We start from the raw sequence: 14,858 nt of genomic DNA, 5'->3' as shown, positions 1-14,858 counted from the left end.
AGGTATTTTCATTAAATAGCGTAATTAGATATCCAAAATATCAATCATGTGCCTCCAGCTGTTGCAAAACTACAACTCCAAGCATGCCTGGACAGTCAAACGATGTCTGGACTTGCTGAGAGTTGTAGTGTTGCAAAAGCTGTAGACACAAGTAGACAAGTCCCAGCATTACAGGAGAGGCAAAGGATGATACACATGAATGACATAGGAACATATAGAAAATGTATGCATAAAAAAAAAAAAAAAAAATACTGTACTTTAACACTAAACCTTTGCACTAATTTAGGAAGATGTTATACACTCACCATATTGTCTTTGGTGGTAGAGTACAGGCAATCTCCAATAATAATTGTGTGTGTCTGTGTGTTTGTGTGTACAGCATAAAACCAGAGTGGAAAGGGTTACATAGCAGGGCTGCAAGGCTTGCTCTCAAGAGCAGTGAGTCAGCAGAGTGAGGGAGAAAACTGAGTCATGCAGAGTGCAAGCTAGAGAAGGACATGCCCCCTCCCTCTGAGAACATGAAAGACAGTGAGCAGTGTTAATATTTTTTGTGTGAAATATCAGTGATAGAGACACTATAACTAAAAATGAATAAATGCCAACAGCAAAAGATTTCAGAAAGTATCTGTAGTATGGTAGGATTGAGAGATAGTTTGAATGGATACTTAGCTGGTAGGTTGTCAGATTCGTGACACTAAAAGTAGGGTTGTGTTACAGTAAAATTGTAGGTGATGAGGGTCATAGTTGTCAGGTGGCTAGAGTGTAGCAACCCTGTAGTAAGTTTCATTAATCACAACTTCAATGCTACAGGCTTGCAGTGCGGGTGATTCTGATTAAAAGCGTGCCCCTAGCTCGGTTCGGAGCTCCATCCATGCCCCAAGTGCGAGTATATACATTAGGGGTCTTCTTGGGGGTGAGTGCCGTGGTTAACTTGCAAAGATCCCCCCCCTCACCTACGTTTCCTTGGGTTTCTCTGAGATATCACTATCTTTGCGGAAATCCAGGAGGAGGTCCCCATTCAGACAGGCCAGTCCTGAGGATACCTAAACCTAGTCTTCCCTTTCCAATGCAGCTCATTGGCTTTGCACTTGTCTTCAGTGCTACGACTTGAGATATTACCCCTGTAGCGGGACACACCAAAAAGGTTGCAGCTTTGTTGCCTTGACGCCCCCTTCCATAGACATGAATGAAGGGTGTGACATCACAAGGGGGCGTGGCGTGATGTCACAAAGAGGCGTGGTGTTACATCACGTCCCCAGTCCCGGAAACAAAGAGCTTTCCAAAACTGGAAATGCAGCCCAGCATAGAATGCGGGTGCTACTCTTTGGCCGGATAACCCCTTTAATCCCTTACACTAATAGGCTCAGTGCATGCACAAAACATATAATGACATAGAAAAATAAATTTGCATAAAAATACATTTAAAGAGATAGACCTAAGAAAAAGCTGGATATCTTTGAGGCTACAGCCTCTTCAACAGTGTTTAGAGTAGCAAAGGGTGGCCCTGCTCTAGGACAACATATCTACTTTTGCAGCTGCTGCATAGAACATACATCACAACCTTTTTTGTGTGTAGTTGTCCCAATAGTCCTGGGTATCCTTGTGCAATTCATAGAAAAATAAACTGTGTCAGATTGTAGCAAATAGTTTAATCAAGGAGGAAACATAATAGGTCAGAACTACTATTCCAATCCCAACAACATTAGTGTGGTACATGTTGTCTTGAGCTAAAATTTTAGCAAATTGTAACACTTCAGAAGAGGAAACCAGAAAAATTCAACAAACTGCATTTCTATCTTCATAAATTGAGCGAGTGTATAGTTTTTGATCGGGTTGATGCATTATCTCTTCACACGCTGTGATCAAAGTTGATCGTGACATGAAAAATTTAAAAAACTAATCCCTGCGGTGTGATTGGCGCTAAAATGCTTCAGTCAGCCATGGCAGGCTGGAACAATGGTGCGCCTATAACACTGATCAATGCTTTTCTATCGAACAGCATTGTACAGTATATGCAGTTAGAAAATTGCATGATATAGTCCCCTGTAGGGACTAAAAAATAGCAAAAAAAAGATCTAAAAAAATGTACCCCCTTCTCTAATAAAAGATTGAATCACACCCTTTTCCTATTTAAAAAATATATATCAACTGGTGCCAGAAGGTTTAACAGATTTGTAAATTACTTCTATTTAAATATCTTAATCCTTCCAGAACTTATCAGCTGCTTTATGCTCCAGAGGAAGTTCTATTCTTTTTGAATTTCTTTTCTCTGCTGACACCTCTGTCCTTGTCAGGAAGTGTCCAGAGTAGGAACAAATCTTTATAGCAAACCTATCCTGCTCTGGACAGTTCCTGACATGGACAGAAGTGTCAGCAGAGAGTACTGTGGTCAAACAGATAAGAAATTCAAAAATAAAAGAACTTTCTCTGTAGCATACAGCAGCTAATACATACTGGAAGGATAAAGATTTTTAAATAGAAGTAATTTACAAATCTATGCAATAAGAATGGAAGATGGCACTCACCCAAGATGGTAGCTTCAAAAAGGTCCTTTATTGCATGAACATGGCGGCGGTGTCAGACAGGTGAATAGACAGGAATGCTGAGGCCCTCGGCGTTTCTGTCTATTCACCTGTCTGACACCGCCACCGTGTGTATGAAATAAAGAACCTTTTTGAAGCTACCATCTTGGGTGAGTGCCATCCTCCATTCTTATTACATATGTTGGATTTATCTACTATCTTTGGACTGAGCAACACAGAGATTTGGGTTTTTGCTTCTGCCATTCACCTGTTGCTGACTACTTGCCATAAATACAGCTGTGCCGGATTCTGTATCTACATTCTGTTAATTTACAAATCTGTTTAACTTTTTGGCACCAGGTAATTGAAAAAAAAATACATTTCAACTGGAGTACCCCTTTAATGTTACTCCTAAGGCTAAGTTTCCACTTGTTTTTTTTTCTAGCAGTTTTTGGAAAACTGCCACTGCAGTTTTTGAGCCAAAGCCAGAAATGTATTCAAAAGGAATAGGACATATAAAGGAAGGACTTACACTTCTCCTCCCTTATGGATCCACTTCTGACTTTGGCTCAAAAACTGCAGTGGCAGTTTTCCAAAAACTGCCAGAAAAAAACCAAGTGGAAACTTAGCCTTAAGGCTAGGATTCCACTGAGATTTTTTCCCACCAGCAAAAACGCCAGGAAAAACTGCAAGGAAAACTGCCACGAATTTTTCTTGCATGTTGGCGGTTTTTCTGGCGTTTTCCTGGTGTGTGGAAATACAATTTTGTCCCCTGTGGCAGTTTTCTCACTGCCTTCAGGTACCACTCTGTGGGTCTGATGCTGAGCGCCTGGTCCACAGAGTGTAAGCAGGTGAGGAATGATGTACAGCATCAGTACTCACCTCCCCGGCAGTATAGTATACAGGGGGCATAGTGTACCGGTGTATACTATACAGGAGCCGGGAATCCTGTCACCAGACTGACAGGACTCCCTGCTCCTATGGCCCCTTTGGGCAGTATACAGTATATACAGCTATCTATAGATAGCTGTATATAGTGTATAAAGAAGACGAGGTCCACTTACCTTCCTCGCTCCTTGTCCCCGCCGGGTCAGTGTAGCTCCGCCCCCTAGTGATGACGTCATTAGGGGCAGAGCTACAGAAGAGAACCAGGCTAGAAAATCTTAAGCTCTGTTCACAAGTTCCGTTTTGTATAATGTGAACATACCCTTCTGGTAGTGTCTACCCAGACAGGGAGACTCCAGTTGTTGCTAAACTACAACTCCCAGCATGCCCAGACAGCCAAAGGCTGTCTGGGCATGCTGGGAGTTGTAGTTTTGCACCAATTGGTGGCTCCCTGTTTGGGTAGACATTGCATTATGGGTGATCTCCCCAGCGGACAGCACCAAAAATGTCATAACCAATTTTTTGTGTTTTTTTTCTTCTCGTTTCAGATCCGTGTATGCAGAGGGTTATGGCGGATTCGATGGATTAAGGCAGATAATTTTCTTTTAATAAAATGGTCAACGAGGGCTGTGGGGGAGTGTTTTTGTCTAGGTTTTGTCGGGCATTTTGAAAATCCAGCCTCTGAGCCAGAAATTGCGGAAAAATGCCAGAAAGATTAAAAAAACGCCAAACTGAAAAATGCCAAGTGAATCTGGCATTTTGCAGTTTACTATTGACTTGCAGCTAACATCTGGACGCGGCGTTTTTTTCAGGGAAAAAACCCTGTGCGGGAAAATTTGCCTTTTTAATGGCGTTGTAATGGAGTTCCATCCTAAGTCTCACTGAGTGTCTCATAGAGTTACACTGGCAAAGCTACTTCTGGTTCACAACACTTTAGTTGTGTGAATCGGCAATGTAACTGGAACTAAAGCTGGCACCATATTGTGAAAACTCGGGCCTGGAGTAAGGAGGGAGCAGGGCATCAGTTTAATTTCACTATGCTTATGCTGGGAGTTAAATATAGCATTGCATGGCATGTTATAATTTGTGTTATAATTTGTCTCTTAATGTTTTTTTTAAACCCATTTGGAGCGTAGGCCCTTTGACAGGCTGAAACGCGTCACCTGTGACTACCCTGTCTTTTGTACCTATGGTGTATATGAAACAATAAAGAAATTTGTTTTATGCGGGAGCAGCGCTGGACATCGTTCTTGTTCTACATTTGGAGCGTAATGCACCACTTTGTATTGATATGATACAATTTTTAGGAGACGTGCTAAATGAGTAAATCTGGTGGAAAAAACTTGGATAAAATCCAAAATAGGGAAAAAAAACTACAACAATAATACATGTGAAGCAATGTAACTACAGAACAGAACTCTCACCTCTAGTACATAATACCAGATAAGTGAGATTCTCAGCAACTTCACACGATGACACCCAGTGGTGGTGTGGTTGGGAACCACACCTATATCACACCAGAAAAGAAATAAACAAATGTTCTATGCACTATGTTTAAAATATGCATTATGCTCTTCTTGTTGTGCAAGTAAATATTTGTCCTATGTAGATATATATATATATATATATAGATAGATAGATAGAATATATATATATATATATATATATATATATATATATGCATTTTTGCTGTAATTATTGTCAGAACAATTTTTTATTAACTTTAAATTAGACATATATATATATATATATATATATATATATATATATATATGACAAAGAATAAGTCAGCCAGCACTTTAGTTGATACCAAACTATTTTATGGACCTGGCCTGCAGGTGCACGCTACTAGGCTAGATATACAGCAACAGAAGAATGCAGCAGCACACTGCCAGCACAAGGATATAGGTGAAACATGCATATGCAGTTAAAACATGGAGAGCTATACAGCTATGGTGTAATAGATGCAAATGTGAAACTATGAAATAGTGAGGCACTTAGCTCGCAAATTTGTCTCCGCCAGCAGTCAAATAGCTTGGACCGTCCCACCGCGATAAGGTGGCCTCCTTGGGATGGACCCTACACTGTGAATATGCCTCTATGTGAACAGTTCAGTAAGCATGGCAGCATCTGGAACATCCAAGACACCTTATATACACACCTGATAGTGTAGGGTCCGTCCCAATGAGGCCACCTTATCGTGGTGGGACGGTCCAAGCTATTTGACCGCCGGCGTAGACAAATTTGCGAGCTAAGTGCCTCACTATTTCATAGTTTCACATTTGCATCTATTACACCATAGCTGTATAGTTCTCCATGTTTTAACTGCATATTCATGTTTCACCTATATCCTTGTGCTGGCAGTGTGCTGCTGCATTCTTCTGTTGCTGTATATCTAGCCTAGTAGCGTGCACCTGCAGGCCAGGTCCATAAAATAGTTTGGTATCAACTGAAGTGCTGGCTGACTTATTCTTTTTCTGTATTACACATACGGGGAAGTGGCTACCTCCATGTTGGCCTTGCACCCCACCCTATAAGGTGTCTTGGATGTTCCAGACCCTGCCATGCTTACTGAACTGTTCACACAGAGGCATGTTCCCAGTGTAGGGTCCGTCCCAATGAGGTTACCTTATCGCGGTGGGACGGTCCAAGCTATTTGACCGCAGGCGGAGACAGATTTGCGAGCTAAGTGCCTCACTATTTCATAGTTTCACATTTGCATCTATTACACCATAGCTGTATAGTTCTCCATGTTTTAACTGCATATTCATGTTTCACCTATATCCTTGTGCTGGCAGTGTGCTGCTGCATTCTTCTGTTGCTATATATATATATATATATATATATATATATATATATATATATATATATGTATAGTTTAGAGATAATAAAAAAATGTTCTGAGAATAAAAGTTGCCTGTTAATGCAAAAAATTACAGCAAAAATGTACGTTCATGTGCATATGTGAGCTTAAAACCTATGCCGCAAATGATAAATTCCCCCATTTAGTCACAACTGCTGCTTGATTTGTTTTCCAATAGAGATGAGTGAATCAACGCTGACAAAGTCAAATTTGTTCCGAATTATATGAAAAATTCAATTCGGGAACTATTCCAAATTTTATCACGCTTCGTGGTAACGAATCGCTTCATTAACTACATTTTGTGCGGGCTTAGGGCCTAAATGGCGGCTACACGTGTCAGGACATGGAGCAAGGAACTCTGGGAAGGCGGGTAGGCAGGATCAACCTGAATCACATGGAGGCATGCAGCCTATCAGCAGCCAGCCAGCCCTGTAATGTCACAGCCCTATGTATTCGGCAGCCATTACAGAAGACGTGCATTTTGCTGAGAAAGCAGAGACGTTTACTGATTGACAATAGAGATCTGTCTAGCGGTGAATCCATTCACCTCAAGCATTTGTTCTGGCTAGAGAGAGAGAGCAAGCACTGTGTGGTCTAGAATCAGCATTACTTTTACTGACAATACAGAGAGATCAGCAGAGGGGAAATCCATTGACCTCAAGCCCGCATCACTACAGGCAGGCAGGGAGAGTTTAGAAGTCGTTTCATAGTCTGCCAATTGAGATCATCAGTGATCACAGGAAGCACTGTGACTCCCCATTCAAAGACTGCAAGCAACCATAGTGCAGGCAGGCAGAGTTCAGAGAGAGAGAGAGAGAGAGAGAGATAGAGTACGCTTTTTTTCTGTTGAAACCATACTAGGGTGCATTGCTGGACAAAGGGGGAAAATATACCCACTCCGCAGTTTTAATTTTTTTCTGGGGGCAGTTAGTGTAAAATCACTAGATTTTTACGCTTATTTTTGTTGCAGCCGTATAGGGGCTTATGAGTCTATAAAAAGTAAAATATATATGCACACCACTGTTCTACAAGTATGTCAGGCAGAGAAGGGCTAGGCTGTGCACAGAGGAGTGGCAGAGGCCTAAATTCATCAGGTGCAGGTAGAGGTCGAAGTAGAGTAGGGGAGCAGGGCAGTAGGAGTCACAGCAAGAGGTCTTAGCTCCTGGTGTCAGCTAGCAGTCTTGTCTCGACCAGCAACCCAGTAGCCGTCATTGATTGGTTTACGCTCTCATCCACTTTATCCCAAGTGACATCCGACACCCCCAGTCAACAGTTGGTGGATTCCCTAGACTCAAACCTCAGTTGGCATGGCCCTCATGCTGCTGCTGCCACCTCCAGGCTCTGTCATTGTGCTGCCATATGGTCTCTTCATGCTGATGCTGCCACCTCCAGGCTCTCTCATTGTGCCGCACTGCGGCCTACATAGGCTGCCACCACCTCTAGGCTGTGTCATTGTGCCGCCATGTGATCTCATGCTGCTGGCACATTAAACTTGTTAAAGGGGTACTCTGGTGGAAATTTTTTTTTTAAGTCAAATGGTGCCAGAAAGTTAAACAGATTTGTAAATTACTTCTATTAAAAAATATAAATCCTTCCAGTACTTATCAGCTGCTGTATACTACAGAGGAAATTCTTTTCTTTTGGATTTATTTTCTGTCTGTCCACAGTGCTCTCTGCTAACACCTCTGTCCATGTCAGGAACTGTCCAGAGCAGGAGGAAATCCCCATAGCAAACCTATGTTTCTCTGGACAGTTGCTGACATGGACAGAGGTGTCAGCAGAGAGCACTGTGGACAGACAGAAAAGAAATTCAAAAAGAAAATAATTCCATCTGTAGTATACAGCTGCTAATAAGTACTGGAAGGATTAAAGGGGTACTCCACTGGAAAACATTTTCTTTTAAATCAACTGGTGCCAGAAAGTTAAACAGATTTGTAAATTACCTGTATTAAAAAATCCCAATCCTTCGAGTACTTAACAGCTGCTGTTTGTTCCACAGGAAATTCTTTTCTTTTTGAATTCCCTTTCTGCCTGACCACAAGTGCTCTCTGCTGACACCTCTGTCTATGTCAGGAACTGTCCAGAGCAAGAGAGGTTTGCTATTGGGATTTGCTCCTACTCTGGACAATTCCTAAAATTGACAGAGGTGTCAGCAGAGAGCACTTGTGGTCAGGAAGAAAGGAAATTCAAAAAGAACTTCCTGTGTATTATACACTGGGGTACTGAAGTACTTCCTGTGTATTATAAGTACTAGAAAGATTGGGATTTTTTAAATAGAAGTAATTTGCAAATCTGTTTAACTTTCTGGCACCAGTTAATAATTTTTTTTTTTTCCAGTGGAGTACCCCTTTAATCTCTTCAAAATTGTGAATTGACATCTCAAAAATCGCTTTAATTTCTTCAATTGTAACGCCATATGGTCTCCCTACCTTGCTGCCACCTCCAGACTCTGTCTTTGTGCCACTCTATGTTCTCGTCCTGCTGCTGGCACCTTCAGGCTCTCTCATTGTGCCACTCTGCAGGCTAAATAGGCTGCTGTCACCTCCATGCTGTGTCATTCTGCCGCCATATGGTCTCCTCATACTGCCGCCACCTCCAGGCTGTGTCATTCTGCCGCCTTATGGTCTCGTCATGCTGCTGGCACCTCCAGGCTCTGTAATTGTGCCATTCTGCAGCCTACATACCCTGGAGCCACCTCCAGCCTCTGTCATTGTGCCACTCTGCAGCCTACATAGGCTTCCGTCACCTCCAGTCTGTCGCTGTGCTGCTCTGCGGCTTACATAAGCTGCTGCCACCTCCAGGCTCTGTCATTGTGCCACCCTGCAGCCTACATAGGCTGCCGCCACCTCCAGGCTCTGTTATTGTGCCGCTCTGTGGCCTACATATGCTGCCGCCACCTCCAGGCTCTGTAATTGTGCCACTCTGCGTCCTACATAGGCTTCCGCCACGTCCAGACTGTGTTATTATGTTGCCCTATGGTCTCATCATGCTGCTGCCACCACCAGGCTCTGTCATTCTGCCGCCATGTGATTTCCTTGTTATATTGATTTTGTGGTAATCCAGTATTTTTTCAAAGTAAACGCTTCGGGCACCCGGGACACTCAGCATTGGGGGGGGGGGGGTGCTGAGAAGGAGGGGCTGAGACAGGCAGTAGCTCGCTTTGCGGCGGACCGCCAGCTCGGTTTTAAGATACAAGTACAAGCTTTTTCATTGCAGCAACTTATACACTGCAGCAATTATACAGTGATCCCTCAACATACGATGGTAACTCGTTCCAAACGACCCATCGTTTGTTGAATCCATCGTATGTTGAGGAATTCGTGCAATGTATAAAGTGCATTTAATACTCACCTGTCCCCGTCGCTCCGGACCGCGTCCTTGCCGCTCCCGATGCTGTCCCGGGACGGCGTGCACAAGACGTAATAACGACGCCAGAAAGGCCCGGACCCCGGAGAAGATGCAGAAAACGCCGGAGGATCGCGAAGTGGACCCGGAGCAGCCGGGATAGGTAAGTGAACCTGTCTGGGATGCTTAAACTGCTATCCGACAGCAGCTTCAGCGTTTTGCGCTGTCGGATAGCAGTTAATGCAATGGCCCCGACATATAAAAACATCGTATGTCAATGCTGACATCGACTTGCGATGGCCTCTGAGAGGCCATCGCATGTCGATTTGATCATATGTCGGGGCCATCGCATGTCGGGGGGTTACTGTACACTACTGGAGCTGGAATTACCTCGGCTGCTGGCACCAGACTTGGTCCTCAAGTAGGTCCTCAAAAAAGTATTTTAAGTTTGCTCAATTACCAGGCTCTGTCATTGTGCTGCAATGTGATGATCTTGTTATATTGGTTTTGTGGTAATACAGTATTTTTTCAAAGTAAATGCTTCGGGCCCATGGGACACTCAGTCATGAGCATGGGGGGGGCTCTGAGAGGCAGGAACAGGTGGTAGCTCGCCTCGCGGTGACCGTCAGCTCAATTTTAAGATACAAGTACAAGCTTTTTCATAGTTTACACTGCAGCAATTATACACTATTGGACCTGGAATTACTGCCACTGCTGGCACCAGACTTCCCCTCCAATGGGTCCTCAAAAAGGATTTAAAGTTTGCTCATTCCATAGAAACATAGAATGTGTCAGCAGATAAGAACCATTTGGCCCATTTAGTCTGCCCAATAATCTGAATACTATGAATAGACCCTGCCCCTATCTTATATGAAGGATAGCCTTATGCTTATCCCATGCATGTTTAAACTCCTTCACTGTATTTGCAGCGACCACTTCTGCAGGAAGGCTATACCATGCATCCACTACTCTCTCTCAGTAAAGTAATACTTCCCGATATTACTTTTAAACCTTTGCCCCTGTAATTTAAAACTATGTCCTCTTGTGGTAGTTTTTCTTCTTTTAAATATGCTCTCCTCCTTTACCGTGTTGATTCCATTTATGTATATACAAGTCTCTATCATATCCCCTCTGTCTCTTCTTTCTTCCAAGCTATACATGTTAAGGTCCTTTAACCTTTCCTGGTAAGTTTTGTCCTGCAATCCATGTACTAGTTTAGTAGCTCTTCTCTGAACTCTCTCTAGAGTATCTATATCCTTCGGGAGATACAGCCTCCAGTACTGCACACAATACTCCAAGTGAGGTCTCACCAGTGTTCTGTACAGCGGCATGAGCACTTCTCTCTTTCTACTGCTTATACCTCTCCAATTACCAGGCTCTTTCATTGCACCGCAATGTGATCTTCTCATGCTGCTGGCACATTAATCTTGTTAATCTCTTAAAAATCTTCAATTGACATTTAAAAAATATCTGTAATGTCCTCAATTGTGAGGCCATATGGTTTCCCGACCCTGCTGCCACATCCAGACGCTCTGTGGCAGTTATTTTTTTTTTCATAAATACGTTTTTATTAAAGTTTTCAATTAAAATTACAAACTCACAATTGGCTATGTAATTGCAAACTGTGGCAGTTATTCTAATAGCGATGCCTCTAATCTGCATGTCATACTACTGCAGTGTTTCCCAACCTTTTTCGGATTCGGAGAGACTTTAAAAAAAAAAAATTTGCGGTAAACCCCTACCGAAGTTGCCGAGCAAAAAAAAAAAAAGGAAAGCCGCAATGCAATGTACAACATCAATTTATCTGTGGTTGTGTAGATTACAGTGCCGCTTTATACTTGATGGAACTTGATGACGTACGTCTTTTTTCAACTGTACTAACTATGTAACTATGTAACTCACGTGACGTCTTCTAAAATCAGCGTCATTTCCTTCTCTTCTCCATCTGGTCTGCACTGTCAATTTTTTCCTGCCACAATTGTTCACCGTTAAACCTTCAAAACAAACCTATTAGGTTCCGCACTTTACCAGCATCAGCCTCTAGATTCCTCTTTTAGTAGTGAGGAGGAATACTGGGGCGTATAGGTGTAATGGGGTGACAGAGAGGTGCAGAAAGGTGTACATGGGTGACAGAGGGGTGTAGAGGAGTGTACATGGGTGACAGAGGGGTGTAGAGGAGTGTACATGGGTGACAGAGGAGTGTAGAGGAGTGTACATGGGTGACAGAGGGGTGTAGAGGAGTGTACATGGGTGACAGACGGGTGTAGAGGAGTTTACATGGGTAACAGACAAGTGTACATGGGTGACAGAGGGGTGTAGAGGAGTGTACATGAATGAAAGAGGGGTGTAAAGGAGTGTGCATGGGTGGCAGAGGGGTGTAGAGAAGTGTACATGGGTGACAGAGGGGTGTAGAGGAGTGTACATGGGTGGCAGAGGGTGTAAAGGGGTGTACATGGGTGGCAGAGGGGGGTGTACATGGGTGGCAGAGGGGTATAAAGGGGTGTACATGGGTTACAGAGGGGTGTAGAGGTGTGTACATGGGTGGCAGAGGGGTATGGAGGAGTGTATATGGGTGACAGAGGGGTGTACATGGGTGACAGAGGGGTGTAGAGGAGTGGCAGAGGGGTTTAGAGGAGATTACATGGGTGGCAAAGGGGTGTAAAGGGGTATACATGGGTGGCAGAGGGGTATAAAGGAGTTTAAATGGGTGGCAGAGGGGTGTACATGGGTGACAGAGGGGTGTAGAGGAGTGTACATGGGTGACAGGGGGGTGTAGAGCAGTGTACATGGGTGACAGGGGGGCATCAGGGGTGACAGGGGTGGACAGGAGTGACAAGGTGGTAACAGGGGGGACAGAGGGGTGTAAAGGGGTGTACATGGGTGATAGAGGAGTTTACATGGGTGGCAGAGGGGTGTAGAGGAGTGCACATGGGTGACAGGGGGTGTTGAGGAGTGTACATGGGTGACAGTGGGGTGTTGAGAAGTGTACATGGGTGACAGAGGGGTGTTGGGGGTGTAGAGGAGTGTACATGGGTGATGGGGGGAAACAGGAGTGACAGAGGGTACAGGATGACAGATGGTTGTAGAAGAGTGTATGGGTGACAGGGGTTTACATGGGTGACAGAGGGGTGTACATGCGTGACAGAGGGGTGTACATGGGTGACAGAGGGGTGTAGAGGAGTGTACATGGGTGACAGAGGGGTGTTCATGGATGACAGGCGGTGTAGGGGTTAAAGAGGGGTGTACAGGAGTGACAAGGTGGTAACAGAGGGGTGGACAGCGGTGGCAAGGTGGTAACAGAGGGGGGGACAGGGGTGACAAAGGGACAGAGGGGTGAATAGTGTTGGTTGGACATTGGTGATAGGGGGTGGTCAGAGGGGTGGTGAACATGGGTAACCGGGGGTGGACAAGGTGGAAATGGATGATAGGAAAGTGGACAAGGGTGAAAGGGGGTAACAGAGAGGTGGACAGGGGTGACAAAGGGACAGAAGGGTGGGTGGTGAACATGGGTGACAGGGGCGAACAAGGTGGACATGGATGACAGGAAAGTGGACAAGGGTGAAAGGGGGTAACAGAGGGGTGGACAGGGATGACAAAGGGACAGAGGGGTGAATAGTGGGGGTTGGACATTGGTGATAGGAGGGTAGATTGGGGGGTGGTCAGAGGGGTGGTGAACATGGGTGACAGGGGCAGACAATGGGGACAGGGATGACAGGAAAGTGGAAAAGGGGTAAAGGGGGTAACAGAGGAGTGACAAAGGTGGGTGAACAGGGGTGACAGAGGGGAGAGGGTGTACTACCTTAATTAAGCTGAGCTGAGCCGTCCTTCTGCAGGGGGCTGGGTAACATCAGGCCGGCCGGGAACAATCTGGGGGGCCAGGAACACTTTGTGCACAGGGACTGGGAAGCTGTGTGCGCAGTGCACACGTACATGCAATGCGCACCCAGGGTTCTCTTCCCCCTGCGCCACAGTGACGCGCAGGCCAGGGCAGGAAATTATATTTTTTTTTTCCTGCTGGAGCCCGCGGTACCCCCGACAGTTCTCGATGGAACCCCAAGGTTCCAGGGAACCCCGGTTGGGAATCACTGTCATACTGAATAACAGTACTATTTCACTACCCCAGCACACTCCCTATGTGTGTTACGGCAAGGCAAAGCGTTATACATTCCTCTGTTGCCCGGAAATAGCAGTTTTTAATAGCAATTCGTTGCAAATAAATTTGAATCAAACCAAATTTTTTCAGAAAATTTGGCGAATCGGCTGAATCAAATTTTTTTTTTTCGCTCATCTCTTTTTCCAAATATTCTGATGTGGTTTCAATTTTTTATTTCTCTGGGAACAAAAAAATAGAATTAGATAAGTGCAGTTGTCCATAGCAACCTATCACATTGCTTTTTTCATATTTCAAAGGCTTTTTTAAAAAAAATTAAAGAAGTAATCTGGTTGTTATGAGCAACTGGTTCACTCTTCTACACATGTTTTGATGAGTTTCTCCCACAATGCCCAAATAATAAATTGATGTGCAAATGACTAATATACCGTGTACATAGGTCTCAATGCCACCAACACCTACATATAGACAAACATTGTATCGCATCATCATGACTTTACACAAGACAGATAGAGATGTTGTGAATTGTTCGCTGGCCAACAGTTCCCGGCGAACTTAGCATGTTCGCATCGCCGGGCGAACATATGTGAAGTTCGATTTCCCCCCTATACTTTAACATTGCGGTAAACTTTGACCCTGTGAGTCAGAGTCAGCAGACACATTACAGCCAGTCAGAAGCAGTCCCTCCCTTCCAAACCCTCCTACTTCCTTGTTATGATTTGGCTAGCTGGATGTGGATCCTCTGTGTCAGCGAGGGATTGGCGTGGACCGTGTCGGTGGACCGGTTCTAGGGTTGCTACTGGTTTTCACCAGAGCCCGCCGCAAAGCGGGATGGTCTTGCTGCGGCGGTATCCACCGGCAACGGCTCAACCTCGCTGAATGCTGAGAAGGCGTGGGACAGAAGGACTAGGCAGAGGCAAGGTCAGACGTAGCAGAAGGTCGGGGCAGGCGGCAAGGTTCGTAGTCAATGGTAATAGCAGTAGGTCAAGAACACAGTAAAGGTAAACACAGTAAGCTTTCTCTAGGCACAAAGGCAACAAGATCCGGCAAGGAAGTGCAGGGGAAGTGAGGTTATATGGACAGGGAGCATGTGGAAGCTAATCAGACTGATTGGGCCAGGCACCAATCACTG

This window comes from Hyla sarda, chromosome 4, assembly GCF_029499605.1.
Source record: "Hyla sarda isolate aHylSar1 chromosome 4, aHylSar1.hap1, whole genome shotgun sequence".
Lineage (NCBI taxonomy): Eukaryota > Metazoa > Chordata > Amphibia > Anura > Hylidae > Hyla > Hyla sarda.
This window is presented reverse-complemented; position numbering follows the sequence as displayed.